Source organism: Mustelus asterias, chromosome 3, assembly GCF_964213995.1.
Source record: "Mustelus asterias chromosome 3, sMusAst1.hap1.1, whole genome shotgun sequence".
Lineage (NCBI taxonomy): Eukaryota > Metazoa > Chordata > Chondrichthyes > Carcharhiniformes > Triakidae > Mustelus > Mustelus asterias.
The window spans coordinates 8,885,810-8,904,417 of NC_135803.1; the positions used below are offsets into that span (position 1 = coordinate 8,885,810).

Consider the following 18,608-nt stretch of genomic DNA (forward strand, 5'->3'; position numbering starts at 1 on the left):
GAGTTCAACAATTTTAGACGACGAATATTCCCCTTCCTTTGACCCGCTTTTTGTTTTTATTTCCTTTGCTTGTCCCATACAACCCTTCCCCTACTCCTCCCCCACAGGGCCATCTGTCACTTGTTCTTTAGTTTTGCTTTACTGAGCACCGACTTTGTTCTCATCTTAGCAAGTTTTGCTCTCTTGCATTTATGCAATATTGGCATTTATTTAGCCCTTAGGGCCACCATTAACAATCCTTTGTCAGATGTCCACTGCATCTTTGTCATTTTTTTCCTTGGCTCCGATCAATCCCTGACCTTCCATTCTGCCCCACCTTCTCAACCACTTCTCAGCATCTATATAATTCATTGCATTTCTATCCCCCTTCAGATTTGAAGAGTCTCAAGGACTGGAAACATAAACTATGTTTCTCTCCCCACGGACGCTACCAGACCTGCTGTGTTTATCGAGCATTTTCTGATTCTACTCATGATTCCCGACATTCGCAATATTTTGCATTTGAAAGAAAATATAATGTGCTGGGTACATGAGAAAGGATGAATCCGATACGTCTCGCTTTCCATTATCGCCACAAGTTAAAATTACGGCTCCACGCAATTACGCAGCAAGTTCTATCTGTGAAGCAAGCTCCACATCCAGCTGGAGCAGTCCTTCCCTTTGTGGGCGTTCTTGCTTCAACAAAATTAGACAAAGGGCAATAGGGTTGCAAGGGTGTGGATTGCAACTGTCAAATCTCCTTTCCAATAATTCAGGGGGTTCTGCCATGTTTTCCCAAGCACGCTGCGATAATTTCCATCTAAACGTATCGGAAGGACTGTACCTCGAAACAGGAAGCACGCACAGAATAGTCTGGGCAAATTTAAGTATCTCTCATACCTCCAGGGGGACTTAAACAGCAACAACGAGGATTTACTGGTCATTGAGCGAACAGCTGCGCAAATCTGGCTTGGTTTCATGCTAGGTGAAGCGGCACCGTGCCACAGTGGTTAGCACTGCTGCCTCACAGGGACCCGAAGTCGTTTCCAGTCTTGGGTGACTGTGTGGAGCTCGTACGTTCTCCCCGTTACTGCACACGTTTCCGATGTGTGCTGCGGTTTCCCGCACAGTCCAAAAAATGTGCCGATTAGATGGATTAACCATGCTAAATTGCCCCTTGGGATGCGTAAATTACCAAATCGCAAGTGGTCTTTGATTGGTGGGGGCGTTATTATGGAGAATGCATCAACTGATAGCGATTCTCCATTGCAACACCTCCACCAATCAAAGACCACTTGCCAACCAATCAGCACTCTTACTATACAGTATGACCCTCATATTGATCTTCATGCAAAGCGTCCTGAGGAGCCAAACATCAAAAGTTTCGACATGTCTCTTTGTATCAGTGCAATTAATTGTACAGAGTTGAACGAAAATCGCCATCAAGTCAAGAGAAGCATCAGCTTGCTGTAGGTGCACAGCCTGCACGCGGAATATTTTAACCCTACACAGCTCACTCACAACAGCTATGCCATTCACCTACACACGTTTGAGTTTACACACATGTGCTGTATAATGCAGCATGCATAGTTGAGCATAGCTTTAATGACAATATGGAATCCTGTACATCCATTTCACTGACGCTTTACAAAAGAAAGTGAATGCAAGCTACATTAATTCAGCAAAGATTATTCACATTGATGAAATAGGTGGCACACAATGCAAGAGAAATAGCTAAAGGTTCAGAGTGATTGTCAAGTCACTTTGCCCATCATATTTTTCTTCGTGTTAGCCTCTGGTTTCAGTCTGATAATATGACATTTAGGAGAAAAAATACAGACAACCAAACCAAAGCTTGATGCCCAGATAGCAAATACTTCGTCAGCCACAGTGTACTTTCCAGGAGAGCTGACATAAGCTGGGATAAAGGTTATCCAAACAGCGCAGAAGATCAGCATACTGAAAGTTATATACTTCGCGTCGTTGAAACTATCCGGAGGTTTTCGTGCAAGGAAAGCAAGCACGAAGCAAACAGTGGACAGAAGACCAATATAGCTCGATACAATATAAAAGGCTTTTAAAGAACCCACATCACGTTCCAAAATAATAATATCTCTGTAATAGGTCATGTTTTTCAATGGATAGGGAGGCGATACACTTAACCAGATCGCACAAACTAAAGCTTGAAGAAATGTCAGGACGAACACTCCGAATCTCTGTTGCGTTGGTCCAAACCAGTTCATCAAATTGTTATTGGGAAGAGTTGCTTTAAATGCTATCACGACAAGAATAGTTTTCCCCAAAATACAGGAAATAGAGAGAACAAATATAATACCAAACGCAGTCCGGCGCAACATACAAGACCATCCTGTTGGCTCTCCAATGAAGGTAAGTGAGCACAGGAAGCAAAGAGTTAGTGCGAAGAGAAGGAGGAAGCGAAGCTCCGAATTGTTAGCTCTAACGATTGGAGTTTCTCGATACTGGAAGAATATAGCAGCTGTAGCCAGTGTAAAACCGCCTCCCCCTAAAGCAAGTGTCACTAACACAAATCCCAGAATCTCGCCAAAGGAAAGAAATTCAATCTTCTTGAGAACACACCGATCCTTTTGTTGATTGGACCAGTATTCCAAAGAGCACTCCATGCAATCTGCGGAATCTGAAAGAATAAAACATTTTTAACGCGAAAATTGCTTGTGGTCAAACAATTAGGGAGTGTACCCTAAACAGATTGGTACAGACCTGTGGTGTTGCTAATCTCACCATCGGCACATTCTGCACAGTCAAAACAGCAGATGTGATCGGTTGTCCTTTCCTGTTGACCTTTCTTGTTCCGGGAGCACACGGTTCTGTACAAACCGCACGTGGAATCTGAGGGAACAGAAAAAATGTTTATTTCTGCCGTCGCATCGGATCAAAGAACGGCTCTGCACAGAAGAAGGACCAGGCTCATTGTGAACGCGCTCGCTTTATCACAGGTTATTCCTTCACTGCTTTTCCCCTGTGTTTATATTTTATTCCCTTCAAGTAACCGATGTAATTCCTTTCTGGCAAAGTTACTGCTCAATCTCCTTACCCTATCACTTCAGGCAGTGCAATGTTGACCACAACAACTCGCTGTTGTTCCCGCCATTGTAGCCTCTGAAAAATCACTTCAAATCTGAAAAGTCGTGCGGCCTCGAAACGGTAACACCGTTGCTCTCGCCGCAGAGGCTGCTGTACTTCTGCGGGTTCCCGGGATTTTCTGTTTTTACTTTAAATTTCCGGCACCCCCAGCATTTTGCTTTTACGTTTCCTTAAATATCTGTTAGCATGTAAACGACACTTGACACTTGATGCTGTTCCTCCGTAAACCCCTCATGAATTGCATAACCTCTATCGAGGCTCCTCTTATTTTCTTCTCTCAGAAGAGAGTACAGCTTTTCTAATTTCACCAAATAACTGATACCTCTCATTCCCAGTATAATTCCAATAAATCTCTTCCGCGCCCTCGTGAGACCCTGGACGTTTTTTTTTCGATACAGCGATGCCAACAGGTGAACACAAAGGAAACTAAGAATTGCTCTTAGATGATCGGTTTTGATTGTTTAAGAAGACGTTATATACTTGAACCCATGTTCCTGCTTCTTTGGGATTTCTGTCAGAGTAGCACAAACTCAACTAATATTTGCCGGTTTCCATATGGATATTGCAAGTGAAAAATGCACTTAAACATATTCAGCTGTTTACTTCAATTTACAAAGCAGAGAAGCATATGTTTTGATCCAACGGCCTGTAACGCTGTTAATGTTCCCCAGGATCCTGCTCCTATCCCCTCTCATTCAAATATCCTATTCGGTTATTCTTCATGTTTTAACTTGCTTTCCATTAAATGCATCTTTGCCATTAAATTCTATCCCCATTTGCGTTTTGCATATTCCAAAAGCTGTCTGCGTAATTTAACACCTATATCTTCTTGACTCTAATTATGTTATTCCCACAGGTTGAACAACCTTCCTCTTATTTTCTACTTGAAGAAGAAAGTACAGCTTTTCCAAATTCTCCAAATATCTGATGCCCCTCATTCCTGCTATAATTCTAATAAATCTCTTCCGCACCTTTGTGAAACACTTGACTTTTGCCTTATATCCTGATGCAAACATCTGAACACAATGTATGTTGGTAGTTAGTATTCAAGCAAACGAAGAATTCTTTTTAGATGATCGATTCGGTTGTTTAAGAAGAGAGGATATTTTGTATCCATGTTCCTGTAGCATTGGATTTGTGTCAGAGATGCACAAATTCAACCAATATTTAAATAGGAACAAAATATTGCGAATACTCCCCAACATACTGGGAAGGTGATGGCCTCGTGGTATTATCGCCTGATTATTAAGCTAGAAACTCAGCTAATGTTCCGGAGGACCCGGGTTCGAATCCTGCCGCAGCAGCTGGTGGAATTTGGATTCAATAACAAAAAGCTGGAATTAAGAATCTGCTGATGACCATGAAACAATTATCGATTGTCATAAAAACACATTTTGTTCGCTAATATCCTTAAAGGGAGGAAATCGGTCATCCTTACCCAGTATGGCTCACTTGTGACTCCGGAGCCACAGCAATGTGGGTGACTCTCAACTGCCCTCCAAGGGCAACTGGGGTTGGGCAATCAATGCTGGCCAGCCAGCGGCGCCCATGTCCCACGAATGAAGAAAACAAAAGAATGCTGGAATCTGAAACAGAAACAAAAAATGCTGGAAAATCTCAGCAGGTCTGACAGCAGCTGTGGGGAGAGACTAAAACTAATATCTGTCGGCCTCCATATGTATTTTGCAAAACAAAACTGCACTTAAACATATTCAGGTATTTACTTCACCAGAATAGTGGAATCGCATTGTTTTCTAAACAGCGATTTTTGGCCAAACCGCGTACAATTTTCCAATGCTTGGTACTTGCTGTGAAGGGCAATTTAAAGCACCACCGTACATACAGCGCAATTGACCAATCAGCTGTTCACTTGAGGAAAAGTGTAAAAGGCAAATAAACACAGATGAGGTTTTCTACCAAACCATGAAATTATCACCTTTCAGTGGTCTCCAATTCTCCAACATTGAGACACTATTGGCAAGAGACAACGATCCATTTTGTTACAGAAGAAATGTTTGCTGTAAGCATTGATTAGAATCAGTAGAGTTCAGCGAGAACATGCAGATAATTAATGTATGTGAGGGAGAAGGAAGCTTTAGGATGGAGATCCGAGGCCGATTGGAATAATTTGCTTCAACATTTCCATTCAATGGAGTTGCAGAATTATTTTCAAGCTCACCATCGTAATTATTATCTGATAACTCTGATCACTGAATTGAATATTGTGCACTGTTCATAATTACTACGACTGGTGCCGTCATGCCCATTCTGGCAAGCAACAGGCAACGTGCAAATATTGGAGAGTTAACAGATAGAAAAGAATAACAGCAACGTTTTTTATGACTCCTTTTGTATGCGGCTACGTCAAATGCAAAGCAGAGAAGCATAGATTTTGGCCCAACGGTCTGTAACGCTGTTAATGCTCCCCAGGATCCTGCTCCCATCGCCTCTCATTCAAATATTCTATTCGTTTATTCTTCATTTTTTTAACCTGCTTTCAGTTAAATGCATCCTTGCCGTTAAACTCTATCCCCACTTGCGTTTGCAAATGACAAGCGCTCTCTGAGTAATTTAACGTCAATATCTTCTGGATTCTCACATGTCGAACGACCTTTCAACAGTTTCAAGCTCACTCATAATGCTGAAAATCCTCCACCATGACAGCCATCATCCTTTTCTTTCTCTTTCAAAAAGAACTGAACATTGTTCAAAATATCCTGCCAGCTATCACCTCTCAATATTGGAATATGGCTGCTCGCTGAAAATCGAAAATTAAAACCAATTGAGGAACCAGGGGATAGATTTCGGAGACACATTTGTTTCTACAACAAGGTTAGCAGGGAATGAAAATTCGTTTCAACAGTTTATTGAAGTTATTTACTTGAATTAACTGAAACAGTAACGAAATAACAACCAATGTCAAAGGATGTGGGGGTAGGGGTGGATAGGAAAAAGAAAAGTCAGAAAACTGCTTCTGAAATGGTTTTGAAAGTTATTCATTTATATTAAACCAGGACAGGTAAGGATAAGCAACAAATACTAACCTTGTCAGCCCCATCAAAATCAAAGCATTAATGAGACACACATATAGTTATTTTAATGCTGTGGGTCGAAAGCTCACAGTTTTACCATGACACATGAATGGGCATCAGAAGGAACATACCTGATTCTCAACGCCACTCCACACAATATCACGGATATTCAAGTTAAATTCTTGTCCTAAAGGAGCTGTACCATCGTAATATCCAATGTTCACAACTTCAACTGTTCACTTCCATGTCATTTGCAAATTAATCAATTCAAATTAATCAATTCAGATTCACTAATTGGTAGTGTGGATGAACAGAGGGATCTGGGTGTCCATGTGCATAGATCCCTGAAAGTTGGCCCCCAGGTTGATAGGGTTGTTACGAAGGCGTACGGTGTGTTAGCTTTTATTGGTAGAGGGATTGAGTTTCGGAGCCAGGAGGTCATGCTGCAACTGTACAAAACTCTGGTGCGGCCGCACTTGGAGTATTGCGCACAGTTCTGGTCGCCGCATTATAGGAAGGATGTGGAAGTGTTGGAAAGGGTGCAGAGGAGATTTACCAGGATGTTGCCTGGTATGGTGGGAAAATCATATGAGGAAAGGCTAAGGGGCTTGAGGTTGTTTTCGTTAGAGAGAAGATTAAGAGGTGACTTAATAGAGGCATACAAGATGATCAGAGGATTAGATAGGGTGGATAGTGAGAGCTTTTTCCCTCGGATGGTGATGGCTAACACGAGGGGACATAGCTTTAAATTTAGGGGTGAGAGATATAGGACAGATGTTAGAGGTAGGTTCATTACTCAGAGAGTAGTAAGGGCGTGGAATGCCCTGCCTGCAGCAGTAGTGGACTTGTCAACATTAAGAGCATTCAAATGGTTATTGATGAACATATGGATGATATTGGAATAGTGTAGACTAGAGGGGCTTTAGAATGGTTTCACTGGTCGGCGCAACATCGAGGGCCGAAGGGCCTGTACTGCGCTGTAATGTTCTATGTTCTATATGCCGGGACTGGATCACCATTTTCATCAAAGTACACGATTCTCCCAGTTCGATCTGTGAAATTTACTGAACGTAGGTAATGGAGCAGCTGGAAACAGAATAGTGCAAACCATGTAAGTCTTTAACTGCAACGTGGCTAAGCTGTATGTGAACATGTGCAATACAAATCCACACACATTAACCCAAACCGAAAGGATGGCAATGCAACGAGTAACGATTGAAAACATGGTAATATTTGGTCCATGTTTTCTGAATGGGTCTTATCAACGAAAGTTTGGGTCAAATAATATGTCCACACCTGCCAGGGCTGAAAATTGGAAATTTGAGCACACGTACTATTCACAAATGGTCCATTGCCTTCTTTACAAGATAGCATGTCGTTCAGAGCATGCGCCACCGTGTAGACAGCTTTGTACACGTGGTAAGGACTTCCGCCCATTATCGCCGGCAGATACGCTGTTTGTATTTCTTCCAGCCGCTCCTTCCCTGTGCATTGTCGCATTGGAAGTGCTGAAGCAATTTGCCCTGTCGCATTCTCGGCTTTGAACGAGCACCTGAATGCAGCTTCCCAAAGTTTCTTCACGAATATATTATCGGGGAACCTCGAAGGATGAATGCTGAGAAGATAATCTCTGAGTCCGGGTATCTCTGTCCTACGGGTGGCCAAGCCAATTGTTCCTACCAGAAATCTTTCTCTTTCTTCGGGTCAAACTAAATCTTCAGTAACCCACACGTCGCTTCCAATCCACTGGATCCCGCTTACATTTTAACGCAAATATTCCTTTAATAACAGTCGCATCTCTCTGGGATGTCGGAACCCGATCAACACGGGCGTAGTCGCTTGTTTGATCACATGGACTATTTTGGTGATTTTTTCTGCAGGATCCGTCCGATAAAACACTTCAGAGTACGCGATACAAACCCCAAGTTTCTCGACCTCTTGAATAAATGTTCGCATTCCAAAATTCCCGTAATCGGCGTTGCTCCGAACGGTCCCAATCCAATTCCAGCCGAAAGTTTTCACGAGTTCAGCGAGAAATTTGGTCTGATCGTCATCACTTGGTATCGTTCTAAAAAAGTTGGGGTATTCCTGTTTATCACTGAGGCAGGAGCAGGTGGAGAAATAACTAATCTGTATATAAAAAGGATGAATACATGAAAACATGTGTTCAGCGTATTTTCAATTACCTATAAATAATTAGCAACCTTTTCGGTGTGAATCATTTGATATAAATAGTATCCTGGAGTTTGCCGTTTGCTGAACTAAATATTTAGTCAGTTACAAGAGCAATGAGCAGCTGGAAATTCTGCTGCAAGAAACTCACCTTCTGTCTCCCAAAAACCTGTCCACCATCTACAAGTCACAAAGCTGGAATGTAATGGAATACTCTCTACTTGCCTGGGTCCGTGCAGCTCCAACACCTAAGAAGCTGGACACCACCCAAGACAAAGCATCCCACATGATTTGTAACCCATTCATCACCTTCATCATCCAGTAGTTAAAAACATAGTTTATTTTTTACAAGTAGGCTTACATTAACACCGCAATGAAGTTACTGTGAAAACCCCCTAGTCACCACACTCCAGCGCCTGCTCGGGTACACTGAGGGAGAAGTTAGCATTGCCAATGCACCTAACCTGCATGTCTTTCAGACTGTGGGAGGAAACCCGCGCACCCGGAGGAAACTCAGGCCGACAAGGGGAGAACTTGCAGACTCTGTGCAGACAATGACCCAAGCTGGGAATCGAACCCGGGTCCTTGGCGCCATGAGGCAGCAGTGACACCGTGCCACCCACTCCCTTTCACCAAGGACGCACAGTGGCAGCAGTGTGTGCCATCTAAAAGATTCACTGCCGCAACTCACGAAGGTTCCTTCCATACCACCTTCCCAGTACAGGACCTCTACCACTTAGAAGGATTATAGCAGCTGAGAGGGACACCGCGACGTGTAGCTTCCCTCCCAGCCACACGCCATCGTGACTCGGAATTGTATCGCTGTTCCTTCACTGTCCTCCAGTTAAATTCTTGGTTATCCCTCCCCCACAGCACCGTGGCTGTACCTACAGCATATGCACTGCAGCAATTCAAGTGCATCACCTTCTCAAGGGTAATTAGGGATGGACAGTGAAAACATTGGTCCAGACAGCAGTGCTTACCAATACTTTAAATATATGTATTGTGAATTATAATATTAAATGTGCAAAACGTAATTGAGATTAATCGAATAACTTTGAATCTTTTGTTTAAAAGTTGCATTTGTCCGCTAACATTTTCCCATGTGAATACTACAGTTGCATCGGGACTGGATTTTAAAAAATGGAAAATTTCTAAGGCAATCTACGTCCATTCTAATACTGATGTCAATTTTCCGTTCGCTGCATTTTACGGCAAGAACCATAATCAAATACTCAGACTTGACCTGCATCCAACATAAGATTTTTTTAAACTTTGCTGTTTGTGTGATTAAGCTTCCAGTACGCTGAATAAATTAGCCGAAGATACTTAAAAAAATTAGTTCAAAGAAAATAGTTGACATATTAACATCGGAATTCCAAAAGAGCCAACTGCTCTTGCAGCTGCAATGGAGGACGTGGACATATCACAACCTATAATGGGTTGTGATATGTCAAGGGGTGAGGCCACATTGGATTGGGTACTGGGAAATGAACCGGGCCAAGTGTTAGATTTGGTTGTGGGAGAGAACTTTGGAGATAGTGACCACAATTCGGTGTCTTTTGTTATTGCAATGGAGAGGGATAGGGCCGGACGGCAGGGCAAGGCTTACAATTGGGGGAGAGGTAATTATGATGCGATTAGGCAAGAATTAGGGGGCATAAGATGGGAACAGAAACTGTCAGGGAAAGGCACTGATGAAAAGTGGAACTTTTTCAAGGAACAAATACTGGGTGTCCTTGATAGGTATGTCCCTGTCAGGCAGGGAGGAAATGGCCGAGTGAGGGAACCGTGGTTCACAAAAGAGGTGGAATGTCTTGTGAAAAGGAAGAGGGAAGCTTATGTAGGGATGAGGAAACAAGGTTCAGATGGCTCGACTGAGGGTTACAAGTTAGCAAGGAACGAGTTGAAAAAGGGGCTGAGGAGAGCTCGGAGGGGACATGAGAAGTCCTTGGCGGGTCGGATCAAGGAAAACCCAAAGGCTTTTTACTCTTATGTGAGGAATAAAAGAATGACCAGGGTGAGGTTAGGGCCGGTCAAGGACAGTGGTGGGAACTTGTGTATGGAATCAGTAGAGATAGGCGAGGTGATGAATGAATACTTTTCTTCAGTGTTCACCAAGGAGAGGGGCCATGTTTTTCAGGAAGAGAAGGTGTTACAGGCTAATAGGCTGGAGGACGTAGATGTTCGGAGGGAGGATGTATTGGCAGTTTTGAATAAACTGAAGGTCGATAAGTCCCCTGGGCCTGATGAAATGTATCCTAGGATTCTTTGGGAGGCGAGGGATGAGATTGCAGAGCCTTTGGCTTTGATCTTTGGGTCCTCGCTGTCCACGGGGATGGTGCCAGAGGACTGGAGAGTGGCAAATGTTGTTCCTCTGTTTAAGAAAGGGAATAGAAATGACCCTGGTAATTATAGACCGGTTAGTCTGACTTCGGTGGTTGGTAAATTGATGGAAAAGGTCCTTAGGGATGGGATTTACGACCATTTAGAAAGATGCGGATTAATCCGGGATAGTCAGCACGGATTTGTGAAGGGCAAATCGTGCCTCACAAATTTGATAGAATTTTTTGAGGAGGTAACTAGGTGTGTTGATGAAGGTAGGGCGGTTGATGTCATATACATGGATTTTAGTAAGGCGTTTGATAAGGTCCCCCATGGTCGGCTTATGATGAAAGTAAGGAGGTGTGGGATAGAGGGAAAGTTGGCCGATTGGATAGGTAACTGGCTGTCTGATCGAAGACAGAGGGTGGTGGTGGATGGAAAATTTTCGGACTGGAGGCAGGTTGCTAGCGGAGTGCCGCAGGGATCGGTGCTTGGTCCTCTGCTCTTTGTGATTTTTATTAATGACTTAGAGGCGGGGGCTGAAGGGTGGATCAGTAAATTTGCTGATGACACCAAGATTGGTGGAGTAGTGGATGAGGTGGAGGGCTGTTGTAGGCTGCAAAGAGACATAGATAGGATGCAAAGCTGGGCTGAAAAATGGCAAATGGAGTTTAACCCTGATAAATGTGAGGTGATTCATTTTGGTAGGACTAATTTAAATGTGGATTACAGGGTCAAAGGTAGGGTTCTGAAGACTGTGGAGGAACAGAGAGATCTTGGGGTCCATATCCACAGATCTCTAAAGGTTGCCACTCAAGTGGATAGAGCTGTGAAGAAGGCATATAGTGTGTTAGCTTTTATTAACAGGGGGTTGGAGTTTAAGAGCCGTGGGGTTATGCTGCAACTGTACAGGACCTTGGTGAGACCGCATTCGGAATATTGTGTGCAGTTCTGGTCGCCTCACTATAAGAAGGATGTGGAAGCGCTGGAAAGAGTGCAGAGGAGATTTACCAGGATGCTGCCTGGTTTGGAGTGTCGGTCTTATGAGGAAAGGTTGAGGGAGCTGGGGCTGTTCTCTCTGGAGCGGAGGAGATTGAGGGGAGACTTAATAGAGGTTTATAAAATGATGAAGGGGATAGATCGAGTGAACGTTCAAAGACTATTTCCTCGGGTGGATGGAGCTATTACGAGGGGGCATAACTATAGGGTTCATGGTGGGAAATACAGGAAGGATATCAGAGGTAGGTTCTTCACGCAGAGAGTGGTTGGGGTGTGGAATGGACTGCCTGCAGTGATAGTGGAGTCAGACACTTTAGGAACATTTAAGCGGTTATTGGATAGGCACATGGAGCACACCACGATGGTAGGGAGTGGGATAGCTTGATCTTGGTTTCAGATAAAGCTCGGCACAACATCGTGGGCCGAAGGGCCTGTTCTGTGCTGTACTGTTCTATGTTCTATGTTCTATAATGGCTCCGACATCGGAGGAACCTTTCCACTGAGGTAATTAATGAGCTCTTGTTCTCCATTGACCAAAGCGAGCGCTGCTTTTGACGCAATGGCGGAGGACGAACAGTCATCGTAGATTTTATATCCCAGTGTGAAATTCTGAAGTAGAGTTTTGCTCTGGTTTATTTCTTCAATAGCAAATAGCATGGTCTGCATCAACCGAAAGTTTGACAAGTGAAAACTGTGGAATATGTAAACAAAACACGGTACAGATAATCAAATCACACTTCAATCGCTTGTTGCATAATATAGTTAAGACGCAATAGTTTATTTCAAACAAGGAGAAAGTATATTCAGTCGATAAAGACCACAGTTCTCTTTCTGCAATGAGAAACGGCATTCACAAGAAGAGGGGCATTCTGGTGTCATAGCGACACACAAGTGCCTATATTTGCAATGAGTACATACAGATATACATATATATATAATGTATTTCGATTGGAAATGTTGTCAGTATCATTACAGTAAAAACAAATGTGAATGGTCTTGACTCTTCAATGAATATTTTTCGAGGTTTCTATTTCGATACTAAGATTAAACAAATTACACGTGGTGATATTCAATCGACACAACAATAGGGAATCAGATTAATGCACAGCTAATTTCCCTATTATCTTTGCACACTTTAAAACTATAATTTTCCACACTGAAGTCAAAGACAGTGCCCAGATTCTGCGCTAGGAATAATACCGAGACTCAAGTCACCTTCAATCATAACGGAATAAATCGGAAAGTAATTTCCAATGCGTACACCTGGGTAGTTCCCCACATATATATCGGAAAACCTTACTCTGGTTATCTTGCCCTTCTGGAAACCTTGCTATAAATAATCATGCCAGAAGGCCTGACAGTCAAATGCGTTAAGTGCTTTGTGCCCTGGCCGTACCAGCTAGATATTCACAGGACACGTTTAATTATTCATTTCCCAGTCCCTAGTCGGCTTACATTAGCAGAGCAATGAAGTTACTGTGAAAATCCCCGAGTCAATTCAGAAATGGTTAGATTCATCTGTCCATTGTATGTGAATTCTTCCTGCGAAGTCTGTTACTGTGTGAAATGTATCTGCATTGGTGCTTACCAGTTAGATATCCACGGAACAAGTCAGAAATGGTTAGGTCACATGTTACAAACGTGGAGCTGCATTCCTTCAGGTTAAGTTATTACTGGGGATATTTATGAAGAAAAATACACTTTTTATTACTGTCCCTTTCATTTTTGTTAATCCAATCCGTTTCCTTCTCTTTAATTCTCTCAATGATGTTACAAATTATATGCTTTAATTTACACTTCCTGATTAAGACCCTGCGTGTCTCAATGGGATCCGTTGTAAAGATTCGCAGTCAGATTTCCTATTCACATAAATGTTCGATTCTCAGTAGAGCGCGCCATCTGAAACAGATAAACAAATGCCGTGGACCAGCGTGCAAAACCGCACAGAGTATTTGTGGGCAGCTGCAAACTTCACAATCACATGTTCGCCGCCGAGTCATTCATGTGGTCCATACACACGACGTAGTTGCTTATTGTGAAAAGAACATTAGGCACTTCTAGTCAGTGGCAATGGAGAAACTGCGATTCAGAAGAACAAAGAACAAAGAACAATACAGCACAGGAACAGGCCCTTCGGCCCTCCAAGCCTGCGCCGCTCATGTGCCCACTAGACCATTATTTTGTATCCCTCTATTCTCAGTCTGTTCATGTGGTTATCTAGATAAGTCTTAAACGATCCCAGCGTGTCTGCCTCAATCACCTTGCTTGGCAGTGCATTGCAGGCCCTCACCAGCCTCTGTGTAAGATACGTCCCCCTGACATCTGTGTTGAACCTTGCCCCCCTCACCTTGAACCCGTGAACCCTTGTGTTCGTCACCTCCGACCTGGGAAAAAGCTTCCCACTGTTCACTCTATCTATACCCTTCATAATTTTATACACCTCTATTAGGTCGCCTCTCAGCCTCCACCTTTCCAGGGAGAACAACCCCAGTTTACCCAATCTCTCCTCATCGCTAAGACCTTCCATACCAGGCAACATCCTGGTAAACCTTCTCTGTACTCTCTCCAAAGCCTCCACGTCCTTCTGGTAGTGCGGCGACCAGAACTGGATGCAATATTCCAAATGTGGCCTAACCATCGTTCTATACAGCTGCAACATCATATACCAACTTTTATATTCTATGCCCCATCCAATAAAGGCAAGCATTCCATATACCTTCTTTACCACCCTCTCCAGCTGTGCTGCCACCTTTAAGGATCTGTGGACTTGTACACCCAGGTCCCTCTGTGTGTCTATACTCCTGATGGTTCTGCCATTTATTGCATAGCTCCCCCTTACATTAGATCTACCGAAATGCATCACTTCGCATTTATCTGGATTAAATTCCATCTGCCATTTCTCCGCCCAATGTTCCAGCCTATCTATATCCTGCTGTATTCTCTGACAATGTTCTTCACTATCCACAACTCAAGCAATCTTTGTGTCATCCGCAAACTTACTGATCACACCAGCTACATCTTCCTCCAAATCATTTATATATATCACAAACATCAGAGGTCCCAGTACAGAGTCCTGCAGAACACCACTAGTCACAGACTTCCAACCAGAAAAAGACCCCTGCACTGCTACCCTCTGTCTTCTATGGCTAAGCCAGTTCTCCACCCATCTAGCTAGCTCACCTTTTATCCCGTGAGATTGAACCTTTTGCACCAGCCTGCCATGAGGGACCTTGTCAAACGCTTTACTAAAATCCATATAGACGACATCCACGGCCCTTCCCTCATCAATCGTTTTTGTCACCTCCTCAAAAACCTCAACCAAATTTGTGAGGCATGACCTCCCTCGTACAAAACCATGCTGTCTATCGCTAATGAGATTATTCAGTTCTAAATGCGCATATATCCTATCTCTAAGAATCTTCTCCAACAACTTCCCTACCACAGACATCAAGCTCACCGGCCTATAATAACCCGGGTTATCCTTGCTACCCTTCTTAAATAAGGGGACCACATTTGCGATCCTCCAATCCTCTGGGACCTCACCTGTGTCCAGTGAAGAGACAAAGATTTCTGCTAGAGGCCCAGCAATTGCATCTCTCGCCTCCCTGAGGAGTCTAGGATAGATGCCATCCGGCCCTGGGGATTTGTCTGTCTTAATGTTTCCTAAAAATCCTAACACTGCCTCCCTTGTAATTGAGATTTTTTCTAACAGGTCAACACATCTCTCTAAGACACTACCAGTCAACATGTCCATCTCCTTTCTGAATACTGATGCAAAGTATTCATTTAGGATCTCACCTACTTCCTTTGGTTCTACGCATAATTTCCCTCCTTTGTCCCTGAGAGGTCCGATTCTTTCCCTGACAACCCTCTTGTTCCTAACGTATGTATAAAATGCCTTAGGATTCTCCTTAATCCTGTCTGCCAAGGACATTTCGTGACCCCTTTTTGCCCTTCTAACTCCCTGTTTGAGTTCTTTTCTACTTTCTCTGTATTCCTCCAGTGCTCCATCTGTTTTTAGCTGCCTGGACCTCATGTATGCCTCTTTTTTCTTTTTGATTAGACCCACAATTTCACTGGTTATCCGTGGCTCTCGAATCCTACCTTTCCTATCCTTCCTCTTTACAGGCACATGCCTGTCCTGCAGTCCTATCAACTGCTCCTTAAAAGACTCCCACATGCCAGATGTGGATTTACCCTCGAACAGCCTCTCCCAATCAACAGTCACCAAATCCTGCTTAATCTGACTGTAGTTAGCCTTCCCTCAATTCAGCACCTTACCCATAGGACAACACTCATCTTTTTCCATTACTATTCTAAAGTTTACAGAATTGTGGTCACTATTTGCCACATGTTCCCCTACTGTAACTTTGATGACCTGACCGGGCTCATTCCCCAGTACTAGGTCCAGTATAGCCCCCTCTCTAGTTGGACTGTCAAAATATTGTTCCAAAGTGCCTTCCTGTATGCATTTTATAAATTCTTCCCCGTCCAGGCCCCCAGCCCTAAGCGATTTCCAGTCTATGTGAGGGAAATTAAAGTCTCCCACTACAACAACCCTATTTTTTCTGCACCTGTCCAGAATCTCCTTACATATCCGTTCCTCAACTTCCCATGGGCTGTTGGGAGGCCTGCAGTATATCCCCAGCATAGTGACTGCGCCCTTCCTGTTTCTGAGCTCCACCCACAGTAACTCGTTACCTGACCCTTCCATATTGTCCACCGTCTGTACCGCTGTAATATGCTCCCTAACCAGGATTGCTACTCCCCCACCTCTCCTCGCCCCTCCTCTGTCTCGCCTAAAACACTTGTGCCCCGGAATATTCAGCTGCCAGTCCTGTCCTTCTTTTAACCAAGTCTCCGTCACTGCAACCACATCCACGTTTCGCGCAAGCATTAAGGCTATAAGCTCGTCTTTCTTGCCCGTGACGCTCCTTGCATTGAAGCAGATGCACTCCAGACCTCCAGGCCCACTGAGGTCATCCGCCCCAGAACGCCCTTCCTCTTAGATAGCCTTGTCTTGGCCCCAACCTCGTCCCCAGCCTCTATACCTATTGACCTATTTTTCTGATCCTCACCCCCCCTGCCACATTAGTTTAAACCCACCCGAACCACACTAGCAAAATTCCCAGCTAGGATATTCGTACCCCTCCAGTTTAGATGCAACCCGTCCTTCTTGTACAGGTGCCATCCTCTCTTGAAGACTTCCCAGTGATCTATGAATTCGAAACCCTCCCTCCTGCACCAGTCCTTTAGCCATTCCATTCCATTAGCATTCAGCTGTGCAGTCTCCCTGTTCCTAGCCTCACGAGCTTGTGGCGCTGGGAGCAGTCCACAGATCGCTACCCTCGAGGCCCTGCTATTTAGCCTACTACCCAACTCCCTGAATTATTCTCGCAGGACCCCCCTGCTCTTTCTGCCTACGTCATTTGCACCAATGTGGACAATGACGTCTGTCTGGTTATCCGTCTTTTTTTAGGATGCTTCCGACCCGCTCAGAGACATCCAGGACCCCAGCACCAGGGATGCAGACGACCATCCTGGTGTCTCGTTCACCGCCTGTCTGTGCCTCTAACCATTTCATCCCCCACTACTATTGCTCTCCGAGTTCCCCTCTTTCCCTTCTGAGCCACAGATTCCGATTCCGTGCCAGTGGCCTGGTCATCGGGGCTTACCCCTGGAGGGTCATCCCCCCCGCCCCCACAGTATCCAAAATGGTATACTTATTTTGGAGGGGGACAACCACAGGGGATGCCATCACAATGTTTAGCAAACATTTGATTCCATAACAACTGTACCATAATTATATTGTAAAAATCGTTCTTTTAGTTGTATTTATAGTTAGACATCAGTTACATTGCTTCAGTGGTTTCAGTAATATTACGGCTACCATACATATAACTTTTGTATTCAGTACCCATGGGGTGTTGATTGAACGTTGCCTCTGTGCATTACGTTTACCATTAGAAATTTGCAAGGATAGAAAAACTCAACAACAAATTAACAATATGGTGAATGTAAATTCGCCAGTCTGGGTCGATACACAATGTTACATTCAATAATTGAAGCAGAAGCATTCTGTGGAAGCTGTTCGCCGACATAAAGCATCTGAAAATAACAACGTTATGTGACACAGGTAAAACTATTTAAACCAACCAGAAGATGATTAGTTCGCGAAAGCGGGAGATTATTTTTCCAATTAGTGATACATTGAAATCAAAATTTTTTATTATACAGTAATTAAAGGCTCGTCTGCCAACGGCAGCACTTAGACTCACCTTCAGCAATCGTTGTCTATCGGAGCTGTGATGAATGAAGGCACCTCCTGATTCGGATCTAAATGCACCGTAAATATTCCGCCCAGGATAATATCATCATCCTCAGATATACTGGGGAGATTATCCTGCGCTCTACGGGTACAGACCATTCCATGTGTTTCCCTCTTAGGAAACACAGCTACCAAAAGGAAAACCAGAAACAGAGTCATTGCCTTATTGCAAGGAATCTGTCGCTGGGTAATAAGGAAAAAGAGAATTTGAATTTATATAGCTACTTTCATAGCCTGCGGACTTCCCAAAGCTCCGAGCAGCAAATGAAGGCTTACCACTGAGGTCAGGGAGGAGGTCCCTAATTATTACACGGTGTACCGTCGACCGTGGCGTGTGGACTGGTTAGTCAATTCCACAGAGAGAAGAAATTACTTCTAATAAAAATAGGAAAACATTTAAAGCCTTTAGAGAATAAACCCTCCCGACTGAAAAACAGTAATGCACAAAAAATGTTTTAAAAACGTATATCATGTGGATAATCATCACCAGGTGTGATATTTTAATGCTTAGAAAATATCAGAATCTGTGTTATCTCAAAGTTAAACTAGTTTAAAGTTAAACCTTAAATTAAAAGTAAGTTATGGAGTATATTTCAGCAGTTGCGAAGTCGAAGATCAGTTAAATTAAAATCTGTTTCTGACCAAAGCCA

General features: G+C 43.6%; 1 pseudogene; it reads right to left on the reverse strand.

Annotated features, from left to right (window-relative positions):
• Positions 1-1,733: 1,733 nt before the first annotated feature.
• On the reverse strand, positions 1,734-12,287 carry LOC144485338 (extracellular calcium-sensing receptor-like; annotated as a pseudogene).
• Positions 12,288-18,608: the final 6,321 nt, after the last annotated feature.